This window comes from Centroberyx affinis, unplaced genomic scaffold (genome assembly GCF_046629955.1).
Source record: "Centroberyx affinis isolate AG114_WGS23_722 - 3 ecotype Tasmania unplaced genomic scaffold, CSIRO-AGI_Caff_v1 ptg000365l_1, whole genome shotgun sequence".
NCBI lineage: Eukaryota > Metazoa > Chordata > Actinopteri > Beryciformes > Berycidae > Centroberyx > Centroberyx affinis.
The window spans coordinates 92,582-107,713 of record NW_027279036.1 but is presented as its reverse complement, the minus strand read 5'-3'; positions in this window follow the sequence as shown (position 1 = coordinate 107,713).

The following is a 15,132-nucleotide window of genomic DNA, read 5'->3' as shown; positions in this document are numbered from 1 at the left end:
CACTCCTCCCACTCTTGTCTCGGTGACGTCGTTGCGCTCGTCTTAAGCAGCTTTAATGCTTTATTTCTCAGAAACAGCCTGAAGATTGAACTCGGCTCGCTGCCTCGGGCCTGCGGGGGGTGGGGGGGGGTCGGGGTGCTGGGCCCTCAGGAGGAACAAAGCGGTGATTGAGACCCGCTGGTTCACGTGGCCGCCCGGTCGGACTCCTGACGCTCGCTCAGCCTCAGCCTCAGCCTCAGCCTCTGTCTCTGGGCAAAGACAGAGCGTTTATACACTTTCATGAACTGTTGCTGCTTGAGGATGAGCCGGATCTCCCTCTTTGTGCCTGTCTGACCTTTTCTTTTTGTTTCTTCAAAGGACGAGGTTGAACGCTCAGTGTCGATTTTTCATTTTCTTTACTGGGTTGGAAGAGTGTCCAACCCAAACTCATTGAGACCCCGTAGATTTGATGAATCCAAACTTCAGAGTGAAATCCAATCTGTCTCCTGAACAGCAGCAGAGAAAGCTGGACTCACCGACGTTAGATCCTTTCCTCTCTCGTCTCTTTGGTTTCCTTTGGTATAAACAGTGTTGTAATCACATTACATTTGTCTGTAACGCAGTAATGTAACGCGTTATGGTTCCTAAATTCAGTAATCACATTACAGTTACTAATCAAACAATTATGTTGTTACTTGCGTCACGTAAGTTCTTCAATTATCTGCAGGATCTGGGATCTGCAGGATTATCTGGGCGGATAGAAAAAAATCATCAAACTTGCGCAACAACCTCTGACCTCTCGTGTGACTTTGGCTAGAGACAGTTCGTGCGGGAGATAGGACAAAAATGGCAGGGCGGTCTACATCTTTTGAGGGGTGGAGATATGCACATTACTTCCAATTTGTTGCGCGAAAGGACAAGAATGTGACAGTAAAGTGCAATTAATATTTGTACTAGGCGGTGAAGAGAAAGGAAGAAGAGAAAAGAAAAAACAAAACAAAAACAAAGACATGTATACAACTATCCCCATAACCCACTCCCCTCCCACCTTCCCGGGACTTTACATCTTGTCACACCAAAGGGGGCTATCAATATTGTACAACTGATCAGTTTGAGTTATCAATGTATTGGAGACCATTGACTCTTTCTTCAGTCCATCCGCGATCGCTGTATAATGACCCCATTGCCCTAACCGTCGTTCCAGCTCTCCCTGTTTTTGTCGTGTCAATTGTAGGTTTTCCAGCTCAGTTTCTTACAGAATTTATACAGTAGAGTCTATGGGTGCATCCCAAGTCTCTTATTTGATATTTCCTCGCTCCTCGATCCTCGCTTGAACCGGAAGTCGTTCTGGTCCGTCATTTTGAAGGTCGTCCCAAAGCTCTTATTTCTGCTCCGAGGAGCGAGGAGGGAGGAGGGAGGAGCGAGGAGGGATCTCTGAGGAGCTATGAGCGAGGAGACACGAGAGCAGCCTTTCAGCTGAACGCCATGACGTCAATTACTCCGCCCCTACATCTGGCAAATTTGAACGAGATGGCAGAGAAACAGTACGAGTGTAAATGCCCGTTATTTTATGCTTTTTCATATATAATGTTAATGAAAGAACATTGGGAACCTAAATTAGGTTTATTTCATCCACAACCCGTTTTGTCATGCAGAAACGGACGTCGCTTCACATGACGCTTCAGAGGAAAGGACGTCTCATTTCTCTAAAAACATATTTCCTTGTTTCCTCTCTCCTCGCATGTGAGGGAAACGTGGATGCAATTTAAGAGACTTGGGATGCACCCTGTTTCTTCTGTTTTCTATCAAGCAGCTCCGTTATGAGCAAAGCTTCCTGTTCTTCTGCCTTTGCCGCCATGTTGACGCTCAGAACAAACCAACACACACACATCTATCAGCAATAATTCTGTTTTCTGATGGATCGGTTGGGACCCGACACAAACAAAACACAACGACATTTCACAAAACACGACATTTCAGAAAACACAACATCTCACAAAACACAACGACATCTCACAAAACACGACGACATTTCACAAAACACAACGACATTTCACAAAACACAACGACATTTCACAAAACACGACATTTCACAAAACACATTTCACAAAACACGACGACATTTCACAAAACACGACGACATTTCACAAAACACGACGACATTTCACAAAACACAACATTTCACAAAACACAACGACATTTCACAAAACACATTTCAAATAACACGACATTTCACAAAACACAACATTTCACAAAACACAACATTTCACAAAACACAACGATATTTCAGAAAACACGACATTTTACAAAACACGACATTTCAGAAAACACAACATTTCACAAAACACAACGACATTTCAGAAAACACGATGACATTTCACAAAATACGACATTTCAGAAAACACAACATTTCACAAAACACGACGACATTTCACAAAACACGACATCTCACAAAACACAATGACATTTCACAAAATACAACATTTCACAAAACACAACGACATTTCACAAAACACAACATTTCACAAAACACATTATTTCAGAAAACACAACAACATTTCCCGAGCCACCAGGTATTTCCCTGACTAAGAGCAAACAGCGAACCAGAGCAGCTGTGTTGTTGTTGTAATCCCTCGCTCAGCCACAAGAGACCCGCTGTCAACGGTGATCACAGATTAGCTCTGTAACCATACAGTAAGAGGGCAGGCCATTAGTGTACAGTACAGTTTATCTCCCTCTTTGAAAGGAACTGTTTTGAGAACCTGAGACCCGCCTCTTGTCCCTTTGGCCCCCGTCCTGTCAACGCTCAGACTGACAGGGTGAAACCCGGTCTGCGAAATGTATCGCCGACGTACACATCTGACATTCAGAGGGACACAAAGCGGCTCTGATATCATGTGTCTTTGTTCCGAGGGTGAGAACCGCATTGTCGGCTCCGTGTTCGTACATGGGCCGCATTGTGGAGGGTACAGTATGGGGGCGTTTGGTTTCCTGTGTACAGTGACAGGTGACAGCACAGGATCAGGTTCATCGATGGTGAAAAGGGTCTTGGTCTATAGAGCCAGGGTAAATAGATCATACAGTTTTACAGTGTGTGTGTGTGTGTGTGTGTGTGTGTGTGTGTGTGGAGAGGGGGTCCTAAATCTGGGGAATCCTCCGTTTTATCAGGAGAGCACAAACAAAGGTATTTAACGCAATAATCCATGACATTTTCATATAAATATTTATCAGTTTTGCTACTGTCTTCGATTGCTCTAACTCAACAGTGACCCAACCTATATCCGGTCCATAAATCTTCTCCACTGTCTGTTCTAAACAGCCGGTGTCTGGTCGCTCTTTCCTGGGAAAAAATCCTCTGCCGCACAGGAAGTGATGCGTTTTACGTTTCCGGTTTGTTTGGAATAAACAGAAGAAGAAGAAGAACTGGGTAGTTAGCATGAGCAGTGATAGCCACCATGGCTGAACAGACAGAGAAAAGAGAAACTCAAACTGCAGCAACAGGAAAAATCCAAGCTCCGCCCCCCACACTGTTTGATTGACAGGTGATCTGTGGGAAGTGCAGTGAGGCTGAAAGGACAAAGATGGAGACTGAATTTTTAAAAAGGAGAGATGCAGTGTAAAAAGCATCAAATTAAAAATCAACAACAAAAATATCTCTGCCTTTTCCTCTTTTGTCTCACATGATCTTTCCTGGGTTACAAAAATATTGTCTGGGCACTGCAGCTCTGACCCTTGCTCTCCTTACTATTGGCTGTAGTTTTGGTAATCTAGGAATTGGGATTTTGGATCTTAGGCTACTGTTGTGCTTATTGTAAGTAGCACCAGATAAGAGCCAGGGCTTGGGTCACTGATGAACTGAACTGAGAATGCATGGGAAATTCCAGCTCAGCTCCTGCAGTGTGAATGTGAAAGTCTCCCAGCTGTAAGGAAACAGAATGTGAATTTAATTGAATTGGAATGACAGGAGACAGAACTGAATTCCATTAAATTCCATGAAATTCCACTTCTAAGAGAGTTTGTCTCGACTCTAAACATTATAAATCAAAACATTATGAATCTAATGAAAAACAGTTCAACAAATCAAACACATTCAGTCAGATTACCATTACATGTTCTGCATCAAACACCACCTGAAAGGTTCCTTTAACATTTTATGATATTCAGTATTGATAATATATAACGCTATGTGGAATCTCAGATATGTGGGAAGAAAAACAAAAAAAAAACATGGAAGTTCACACGATTTCATGTTAATTCCAATTCAATCCCAATTCGGTTTCCTGTAGGTTTTTTTTCAAATTTCAATTCCAATTCCTCAGTTGAACTGGAATTGATGAGTTAATTCATGAATCGACCCCAAACCCTGATAGGAGCAACAGCTAAATGTCTAAAAAAGTAAAATGAAATTTGCCATTATACAGATTCTGCATCTACCCAGGAGGAAGCACCGATCAACACACACACGTCTATTATAACTGATAGCTGATTTTTTTTGGGGCGGGACCGGTATGTGATATCATATCATGGGGCCCACGGACACTGATACACCCATCCACCACAATCCCCTTTCTAAGAACGTGTGAAATTCTGGTCTCGGTTTACTAGAATCCCCGCGGGGCAGCAACTTGAAACTTGGGTCCTTTTGTTCATCCAAAACAGGGTTAAGAGAGCTGTTGTGTCCCAGTGCATACAGTAGGCAGAGAGATCAGTGTGATAGTGTGGAAAAGTACAGTAAAATTAGGCAAAGAATGACGGGGGGGGGGGGGGGGGGGTTGACAAGGGCGGGGTGGCTGATGGAAAATGGAAAAATGATATTTGTAAGGAGCGTTCAAGTGATCTGTTGGCCTGATTATGTCTGGGATGGAAAACTAGACATAAGACATGATCCAAGCTAACTCCGGCTGGGACAAACCACAAATCTGAGCTACGGTTTTTCATCCAGTGAATCCTTAAATTACCAACGTCATTCCCCCCATGTTCTTTTTTTTTCTTTTCTTTTTTTTTTTTTTTAATTCTTTCCATAGGTCTTCCTTACGGCTGGGAGGAGGCCTACACTGCAGACGGGGTGAAATACTACATCAAGTAAGAGAAGGCATGAACGCTCAGGATAGGAATCTGACAAACGTCTTTCCAAACCGCGCTCAGAAAAATTTCCATGAGTGATTAGAATATGCCGACGTTGTGAGAATTCAGTAAAATATGCAGAGATGAACATGGAGAGGCGTCTGAAAAAAGCCCTGGGGCCGAAACCTCAATAAAGTCATCATCTGGGAGCTATATTTTGCAGTGTGCAGACTCTATTTTTCTATTTATTTAGCTTTTCTTCTATAGGCTTTTATACAGCAGCCACATCATTCCATCACAGCTTCAGTAACTGCAAGACAAAGCAGTGGTGTTGGAAGTAACTAATTACATTTATTCACGTTACTGTAATTGAGTAGCTTGTTGAGTGGCTACCTTTGTGTACTTTTTTTTTTGGAGTATTTTTCTGAAGTATTGTACTTAAATCCCATCCATCACAGAACAGATTGTGTGTCTCTCCATCAGCAACAGAAACTGGATCAACATAAACTGACAAACAGTGGATCCATTCACAGTGAGAAGAGGAATCTGACTTTAGTTTGTTTAATAATAATAATAATAAACTTTATTTATAGGGCACTTTTCATACAAACAATGCAGTTCAAAGTGCTTTACATAAAAAAATGCTTGATATTAAAAGAAATACAAATTGAAAACATACAAATTAAAACAAGGGTAAATGGAAAGGAGTAGTAATAAATAGATCAGTAGATGGTAAAAGGGACAGTAAAAACAGAAACTGGTAAAAACGATATAATATGTAAAAAAAAAAAAAAAAAAAGTAAAAATAGAATGCGTTCAATTAAGCCAAGTTAAATAAATAGGTTTTTAGCTGTCGTTTAAAAATGTTCACTGAGCTCGGATCTCTTATGGCGTTAGGTATGGTATTCCATAATTTTGGAGCATAGTTAAAAAAAAGTTTCTGCACTTTATTTTGTCAGACACTTTTTACTATTACTGAAGTAGATTTTGACACCAGAACTTTTGCTTCTACTTAAGTCAAATATCAGCAAAGTAACAGTACTTGTACTTGAGTAGGACGTTCCAGTACTCGTTCCACCACTGTTGAAAGCTTCAGAGGAGATAATAGCCAGCTGACTGTCAAAGGTCACGGCAGGACTGGAAGGAAGCGCTTTTCAGAAAGTCTGCAGACCAAAAGGGATTTCAAGGGTCGCGAACCTGTTTGCTTGAGTTATGCGCTTGAGGTAATCATTAACTTTGAGTGAGTTGTCTGTTTTGTGTTTTCTTTGACCTGTGTGGCAGTCACGTGACCCAGACGACGTCGTGGACCCACCCTGTGACCAGCACCCCCCCGGGGCCGCCGCCGCCTCCGGAGAGGGAGACGGAAGGGAAGAGGGAGGAAGAGGCGGAGAGGAAGACGAGCCCGTCGGTGGAGACGGAGATGTAGGCCGGAGGTTCGCTCGGTCAAACCTGCAAGGTTTGAACCTGCAAATCTTCTCTCCTGTCACCTCATAGCATCGTAGTTTTTGGGGTAAAATGAGGGTTTAAAGGCCTGTAAATACAAACAGTGACTCTGGGTTTGACTGGATCCAAAGCTTCAGGCCTGTGGAGAAAGTGTTTCCTGAGGCCCCTGCTCCCTTTCCCGGCCTCTGTTGAGCCATAGCGAAGGATGGATCAAGACTCAACAGACAGAGAAAAAACAGCAACCAGAGGGAGAATTAAATGAAGCAACACTGAGGGAAGACTACAACCATAGACAGCAAAAAAACAAGATGGACGTAGTGAGGGTGACATCATCCACAGGTTTCCGAAGGGCCGTTTTGAAGCCAAAAGATTGGGTTTTTTTTCCATTTTTTTTTTGCACAATAAAACAAAGCAGCAAAAACACAACAACAAAAGAGAAGAAGCAAATTGTGCAGGTGAGATTTAGAAAACCCCTAGAGGCTTATAGAGGGAATCTCACCTCAATACGCATTATAAGCAAATACAAAAATCATGTAATCCAACAAAAATAAGCAAACAAGCAACCATAAGATCAAAAAGCAAACATCAAGTAGGCAGGATAAAACAAGCAAAGACATAAAATAATGAAACCCAACCACCCTACTGAAACCTCTTGTCAATAAAATTTATTGACTTTTTTAATCAGGCGTTGGGTTGTGGTCCATTGACTTCATGGAGTTGGGCGGTTTGGAGTCTTTTTGGAGCCGGACTCTAGCGGCCTCCACCCAATTCCTATTGGCTTCAAAATTCACCCTGGTTTTGGCCGCTTGGGTGCAACACACTCTCAGTGAAAAAGTTGTCCAATCTTTAGTAGTGAATCATATTAAAGTAATAATCTGTGACATCTCCATTTTACTCTCTATCCCCAATTGATATAACTCAACAGTGATCAAACCTATATCCAGTTCATAAAGCTTTTCCATTGTTGCTGAACAGCCAGTAGCTCTTTCCTGGAAAAATCCTCTGCTGCACAAGAAGTGATTTGGCGTGATGCATTTTATGTTTCTGTCCTTTAGCTGTTTGAAGTTAGCGAATGCTAACCTTTCTTCTCCACTAAAGGTAGGCTAAGCAAGGTTAGTTATAGCATTTAAGGGGCTATTTTAAGTTAAAGGAACGTGTTTGATGATGCTTACCTGCTAGGTGCTAATATGCTGATTTTGACCAGAAGAGCTAGAGAGAGAAGTACAGTCTGTGATAAAGCTACGTTAGCCTCGTCGCTAACAGCAGCTTTCAGTTGAGTTTGCGAACAAGCAAGTGTGACAGACCATGGACACTTTACGGCCTTAATGTCCAGACTTTCCTTGTCATCATACCATCTAACCCTCGCCATTTTATGCTGTGCTAGCCAAATTACCATGACAAACAGTGGAAGGACCGTTCTACCCATTCAAGTTCTGTGGTTGCACCTCGTCTCCCCTCATGATTACAAATGGGGAAATTTCAACTCGGAAAGCGTTCCAACTTTAGAGCGTCTTTAGAGTCTCGTCTCTCTTTTCATCACAATACGAGTCGCTTCATAGCCCCATTCTGTCTCTCTCTCTCTCTCTCCTCTGTACTTCTTCCCTTCCCAGCCTATTACTCCGGCTCCAACCTTTGAAGCCGGCCACAGAAACAGTAGGTATGTTTTTCTTGTCAGCGGCAGGAAAGGTCTCTCAGTGGATGAAGTGCATTTATCTGCTCTTTCATCTGGAGGGAGGGGGGAAACGCTGAAACACTCTCCGCCGCGCCAAGTGCTCCTTTTAATGCTATTCTGAGAAGGTCTGCATTCCTGTGCCCGAATTGTCTTCAGCTCCACAATGGAGCCCAGAGTTTGCTGCTACAAGCTTAACCAAACTAACAAGACTTTATTTTCCCCTCTCAGCTTCCCACCGCAGCGGGCCAAGAGAGAAAGACTGGAGGTAAACAACAGGGGATGAACAGATGACAGGTTTCCCATCTGACAGATAAGATAAGAAACTCAAGCGAAGGAGGTTCCTCATGTTGGGACGCTGGCCAGGGAATAGAACAAAATAAACATGGGGAACAAAGTTAAGGTGGACGCCACAATAGAAGAGGGAACTACTGATCTCCAACAACGTTCGCTGTTGTCTGACAAAAAATATGAATCTGCAAAAAGTTATTTTTTATGAATAAAAGCTGCCCATGTAGCACTGACATTAAACAACTTAAGACTTCCATTCCAAAATGCTATTTAGACAAAAATATATAATAAATATATAAAGCAGTGAAAATGTTTCTTTTTTTCAACCAAAGACTCAAGGACAAACTGTTATTTCAAATTCAATAGCCTTAAAATAGAGGATCCAGCCAGTAAAAAATTTCCGATTTTCTAAACCAAAGACTTAAGTTACGTAACTGTTCTTTAAAAAGTACCACAATCTGCTTTAAGCTTTTGCTGTGAATCATTTGCAACAGTAGGTGTCCCTTTTCCAAATTGTTCAAATTATATATCATTTTTGAACGAAACTCTTCAGTTGGAGTTTGAACAAAACTCATTCAACACATAAATGACACATAAAACTTTTCATTTCAAGTGAGAAAAAGAAAAACACCAAAATTGCAGTTCCATGTTTGTTTTTCCCTGAGACTGCAGCATTATGTCCATTAACCAAAACGAATCCAACCTCTATTAGTCAACTATTAATCCTCTATTAGTCAGTTCATTAATCCAGTCGGCTGTTATTGTTTTCATTATGCAGCAGATCAAACCTTGTTTCTGCTGTGAAGACTTACATTACATTCACTGTTACATTAATAATAATAATACATTTTATTTGTAATGCACTTTTCATTAGAGGTAAACCTCAAAGTGCTTCAGAGTAAATAATAAGTGCATGAAAACAGGTAAAACAAACAAACAAACAACATTAAAAGCAACACAAGGAAAGGCCTTGTTAAAATAGAAACTTTATAGACAAACACATAAAAAACTAAGAAATAAAAGCAACACGAATTACATTACATACTTGTGATGTTCACAAAAAATCAAAGTAAAATATACAGAATATTATATAATAATGTTAGGAAAAACATATTTATTTATTAACAAATGTACTTATTTACTTTTTATTATTTATGTATTATTTGATTTGCATTATATTGTATTTGCCATTTAGCTGACACTCTTATCTACAGCTGACTAGTTCAACAGTACAATAAGCTTTGATTCGTAGATATAACCATTAAGTTTGTATCGATATTGGGTTTTTACGGAAACCGAGAATGGCCGTGCTTGCAATTATTTTTTTAATGCCATTATCTCGAGATCACGAGTTAATTATTTTGTTATATTGAGATAACAAAGCTCGTTTTCTCGAGATAACGGGTTAATTTATGACGAGAAAACGACTTTTGTTTTCTCAAGATCACGGGATAATTATGGAGAACTCAAAAATGAGTGTCTGGTTCATTTGATCACACCTGATTTCAGCCTTCAGGATCACTGTCATGACTGTCGGGGAGGATTCAGAACTGAACAGGAAGTCAAGGCATAAATGTGTAGTTTTGTTTGCTGCAGTTACGTTGTTGTCAGTTGTCCAGACGCCATCTCTGCATGCTGGCATGGCACTCCTGATCTCTGATAAACATTAGAAGTAATAACAGCAACCCACATTTTGTTTTCTCGTGATAACGGGTTGATTATCTCGTTATCTCGAGATAACAAAGCTCGTTTTCTCGAGATAACGAGATAATTAACTCGTGATCTCAAGATAACGGCATTAAAAAAAATAATTGCAAGCACAGCTGTTCTCGGCTTCCGTATTTTCCAACTCTGATATGATGGAAGTTCTTCTCTGACCACAGCTACAGGAAAACTGTCTGTAAAACCGCCTTAAGGAGCCACCAAGCCTTAAAGAATATAATCAGTCTGGGTTTCAGTGGAGAGTTTTAGTGTCCCATGATGGTCTAAATGCTGTATTCTGGTTCCAGACTCCTGAATCTCGTCCCGCCCCCTTTTCAGATTTTGTCAGGCGAGTCAGAGAGTCTGGTGTTTCCCTCGTCAACAGCCTGAAATCTCAGGCTGAATAATAGAGTGGGAACAAAAGCGGGCAAGTTCTTTATTCTGTATTCTTGACAAACAATTCTCCAATCAGCACTTCAGTCAACAAAATCAACACTTATTACCACTGGAAACTTCACTGTCCATAGGCTACAACAATCTTTTTCAGCTGTTTCTCTCCTCGCCTTATTGTTATATATTCACACTGCAAAAATCGACAAACAGTTATTTTATCTTGTCTCCAGACTTATCAAGCTCATTTTAGGATTTCTTTTTGTGAAATCATCTTGCAAATGCACTGGCAGATAATTTTTACGGGTTTCAACAAATGTGACAGTGAGTGCAGTGAGATAATTTCACAAAAAAAGCTTCATAGGTCTGGAAACAAGAGAAAATCACTGGACAGCTTGTCATTTTTTTTTTGCAGTGCAGCCATTGTTTGTGCACAGCTAATTCTCCACTGGACCTTCATGAAGACTCCAGACGGGTTTGTTAGGAGATTTGTGATGAAATCCTCTAGTACTGGTTTGCTTGTAATGTTGGCGATCGAGGAACTGAAGCTTATTCTACGGTTAGTCGCTCCGGGGAGAGAGAAGTGCGTCAGCCAAATGCCTAAACTGTAAAATGTAAATATGCAAATGTTTCTGTGTGTCCTCAGCAGTCATACTGTACCAAATACTGCTGTTACTATTGGTGGCCTGTAACGTGTGTTACGTCATAGAGATAGATCGATATAGATCTGCACCAGAACCCCTCTCTCTCTCTCACCCTCTTTTCGTTTTTATGTGGGAGTTTAAACCAATTGTACTCCGTTCTGTTCTTTCGGTGACGTATGTAATTGAAAGTAACTAAATAAAAACCTGTAAGAACAAGATTATTTTACTGTTTTACCTCGGGGTGACGAGGTCATCGGGGAAGTCATTTATTAAGCGTGTGCTTATGTGCTTTTAAGTGTGTGAATGTGAGTGTGTGTGTGTGTGTATGTTAGTGTGTGATCTGAAGAGTAGTATTTATAGTGTGTGTGTGTGAGGGTTGGGAGGTGGAAGGGGCAAGCCAATATTCTTCCTGCCTCAGGCTCGGAGTATTGATTTCCCTTCTCTGCAGCAGGTGCAGTTATAAATATCTGCTGCGCTTGGAAACACTAATCACATGACACACACACACACAACACAGACCTGCGTGCACGTATCAGGCAGACCACACGCCTTGTTCATAACTGCCTGTTCCATTCTGTTGCGGTACACCGGAAGTCCATTAATTCCAATGGTTTTGATGGTTTTGCTAGCAGCGGAGCGAGAGATACGTTGGAAAAATCAAACTTTCTCAACCTGATCTCACACAAATACCTGGAATGAACACGACTTGTTAACACCAAATTACGTGTTGGTGGCAGGTAAAGTGTTAAAACTCAGTTTTCCCAGCTTGAAGCGGTTCCCTGAAGCAGACAGGACTATAACAGGCAGCAGAGTCTCAGTGCAGCAGCTCAGTGACAGTCAGGGTGTTGTGGTCGGCTGCTGGATGGACCATGAGCTTCACTTCAATGTCGGAGACCGGAGTTCAATTCCCAGTTTGTAGGAAGGAAATTTCTCAAAGTCAAATTAAATTTTTTTAGCTAAAGGTTTTCTTATTTGACCGACCAAAGCCTTTCACTAACCTTAACCAAGTTGTTTTAGTGGTCTAACCGGAACCTGAACCCAGACCTTAACCGAGTTGTTTCAGTGGTCTGACCGGAACCTGAACCCAGACCTTAACCGAGTTGTTTCAGTGGTCTGACCGGAACCTGAACCCAGACCTTAACCGAGTTGTTTCAGTGGTCTGACCGGAACCTGAACCCAGACCTTAACCGAGTTGTTTCAGTGGTCTGACCGGAACCTGAACCCAGACCTTAACCGAGTTGTTTCAGTGGTCTGAGCGGAACCTGAACCCAGACCTTAACCGAGTTGTTTCAGTGGTCTGAGCGGAACCTGAACCCAGACCTTAACCGAGTTGTTTCAGTGGTCTGACCGGAACCTGAACCCAGACCTTAACCGAGTTGTTTCAGTGGTCTGACCGGAACCTGAACCCAGACCTTAACCGAGTTGTTTCAGTGGTCTGACCGGAACCTGAACCCAGACCTTAACCGAGTTGTTTCAGTGGTCTGAGCGGAACCTGAACCCAGACCTTAACCGAGTTGTTTCAGTGGTCTGACCGGAACCTGAACCCAGACCTTAACCGAGTTGTTTCAGTGGTCTGACCGGAACCTGAACCCAGACCTTAACCGAGTTGTTTCAGTGGTCTGACCGGAACCTGAACCCAGACCTTAACCGAGTTGTTTCAGTGGTCTGACCGGAACCTGAACCCAGACCTTAACCGAGTTGTTTCAGTGGTCTGACCGGAACCTGAACCCAGACCTTAACCGAGTTGTTTCAGTGGTCTGACCGGAACCTGAACCCAGACCTTAACCGAGTCGTTTCAGTGGTCTGACCGGAACCTGAACCCAGACCTTAACTGAGTTGTTTTAGTTTCCTAAACTGAACCGTTGCTGAAAATGCCCAATTCATGTTTTGGTCACAGAATCCAGTTCATGGTGGAGGAACATGATTTTCACATAATTGGTGTCCACAGCAGGTAAATCTGCGTTTTAGAGTTCATGCTCATTTCATTACTTTTTACACAATATTTCACTTTGGATCAACCATTTTAAATTCTGAAAAAGTGTCCAATGATTTGGCGACAATTATAACTTTATGTAGGTGGTCACCTGTGTATGAAGGCCATTACTTTGCTTTAACAGATAATATAATTTCCCTCCGAAATGTATTTTTTTAAATGTTTTGTATTTTTAACACAGTTGTCCTGCTGAAAGAGGAAGTGTGTGTTGTGCTGCGACAAATTTGGAGTGTTTCTGCTTGCATTACTGCGCTGCCAGTGCTAATCGTCCGGTATTTCTGACCAACAGGGGGCAGCGTTGCCTTAAAGATACACATGCACGTACACAGATACACATATATTTACAATATCTGCATTTGCTTGCACACAAAAGTTCATGTACAACTGGACACACACACTTGGAAGCCCTACGCAAACATATTCACCAACACACTCGGAGAACAATGTCGTTGCAGAGTTTTGATGGTGTTTGCATTCACATGCTTCATCTTCAGTGGTCTGCAGCCCCTCACACACACACACAAACACACATACACACACACACTCTACAAACACACATCTGGTCTTGCTTTATAAGAGATTCCTCCTGAGCGCCTGGATTCAGCCTGCTGCTACCATCGGATACTTTCTTCATTTCCTTCTTGCTGAAAGAATTGCAGTGAAATTTCTTTTTAAACTTCAATAACCGAACCAGAATCATAGCAAGGTACCTTGTGTCACTTTTGCCTTGCTGCTGGCTTCATTTTGTCTTTGAGATAGAGGACAATTTTCAAAGCTAATCAAGATTTTTATGTAAAAATACACCTGTGTCATCAGCATAAATTACAATTTGGGGCTGCAACACAGAAGAGTGTCCCATCTCTGTAGATTCTCCCTGTTTGTCCAAATTAAATTCTGGTGTTGGTATGCTCACTGGTGGGAAATCTTCTCCACACAGGAAGAGATGAATTGAGACTTAAGAGTGAAATCCAAAACTGTCTCCTGAACAGCAGTGAGCAGCACTTCGTCCAGAGAAAGCTGGACTCACCAACAATGGCCGAACTTCTTCACCACACTCAGAGGAAGATATTTATGCCATGTTCACATCTTATCAGATTTACTGTAAATACGAGCTGCCGACTGATAACAACTGCTCATGTCAGAATTTTTTGCTCTGATATCTCCCACTTGGCGTGATGAGTTGTGGAAGTGTGTCGACACAGGCGGCAAACATGGCAGCAAATCCACCGATGTCGGCAGTCCAAGGTAATAAATATCTAAATTATCAGTTATATTCAGAGTAATACAATCAACTCTACTCTAAACAAGAGATATCTGCTGCAGTTTGTCGATTTTTTATACGTGGACGTTCAAACGAGTTACACACATGAACGCTTCCAAGTTGTAGCAACGAGACGTCAACCCATCCCTCCGCTTATTCTGATATGAAGTGAACGCAGCATTAGGTCAGAGGAGTGCGCAGTTTACTGACATCATGTTACAAGATTTTTGGGTAGTGAAGTCCTTCAAACTTTTGAAAATTGAAACAGTTACCTCTGGCTGCCACTTGGGGCCGCCAAAGTGCAAAATTGTCTAGTGCAGCTATCTTGTTCATCAATGTAGAGGTCTTCACGGGTCTACCCGGACTCTAGGATCCGAGACCCGACCCGGGACCTGTACGGGTTCGGGTCCACGTTTTATTATGGTCAATTGCCGCGGGTCCCGGGTCTGTTTATCATTATGTGTAATACCCGAGTGGATCCGAGAAGACCCGCGATCAGCGCCGATCACGTGACGAGACGAGAAACGCACGGAAGCGCTGTGTAACTTGCGTGATGATTAGGCTGACCTAGGATCAGATTACAAGAGCGAAAATAAGGTGAAAAAAAACGTTGAGCAGCGCCAGCGAGTTGGCCCCGAGTCTATTGACCTCTACATCAATAGACTCGGGGCTGGCAGTACATGAGAACCAAACATGA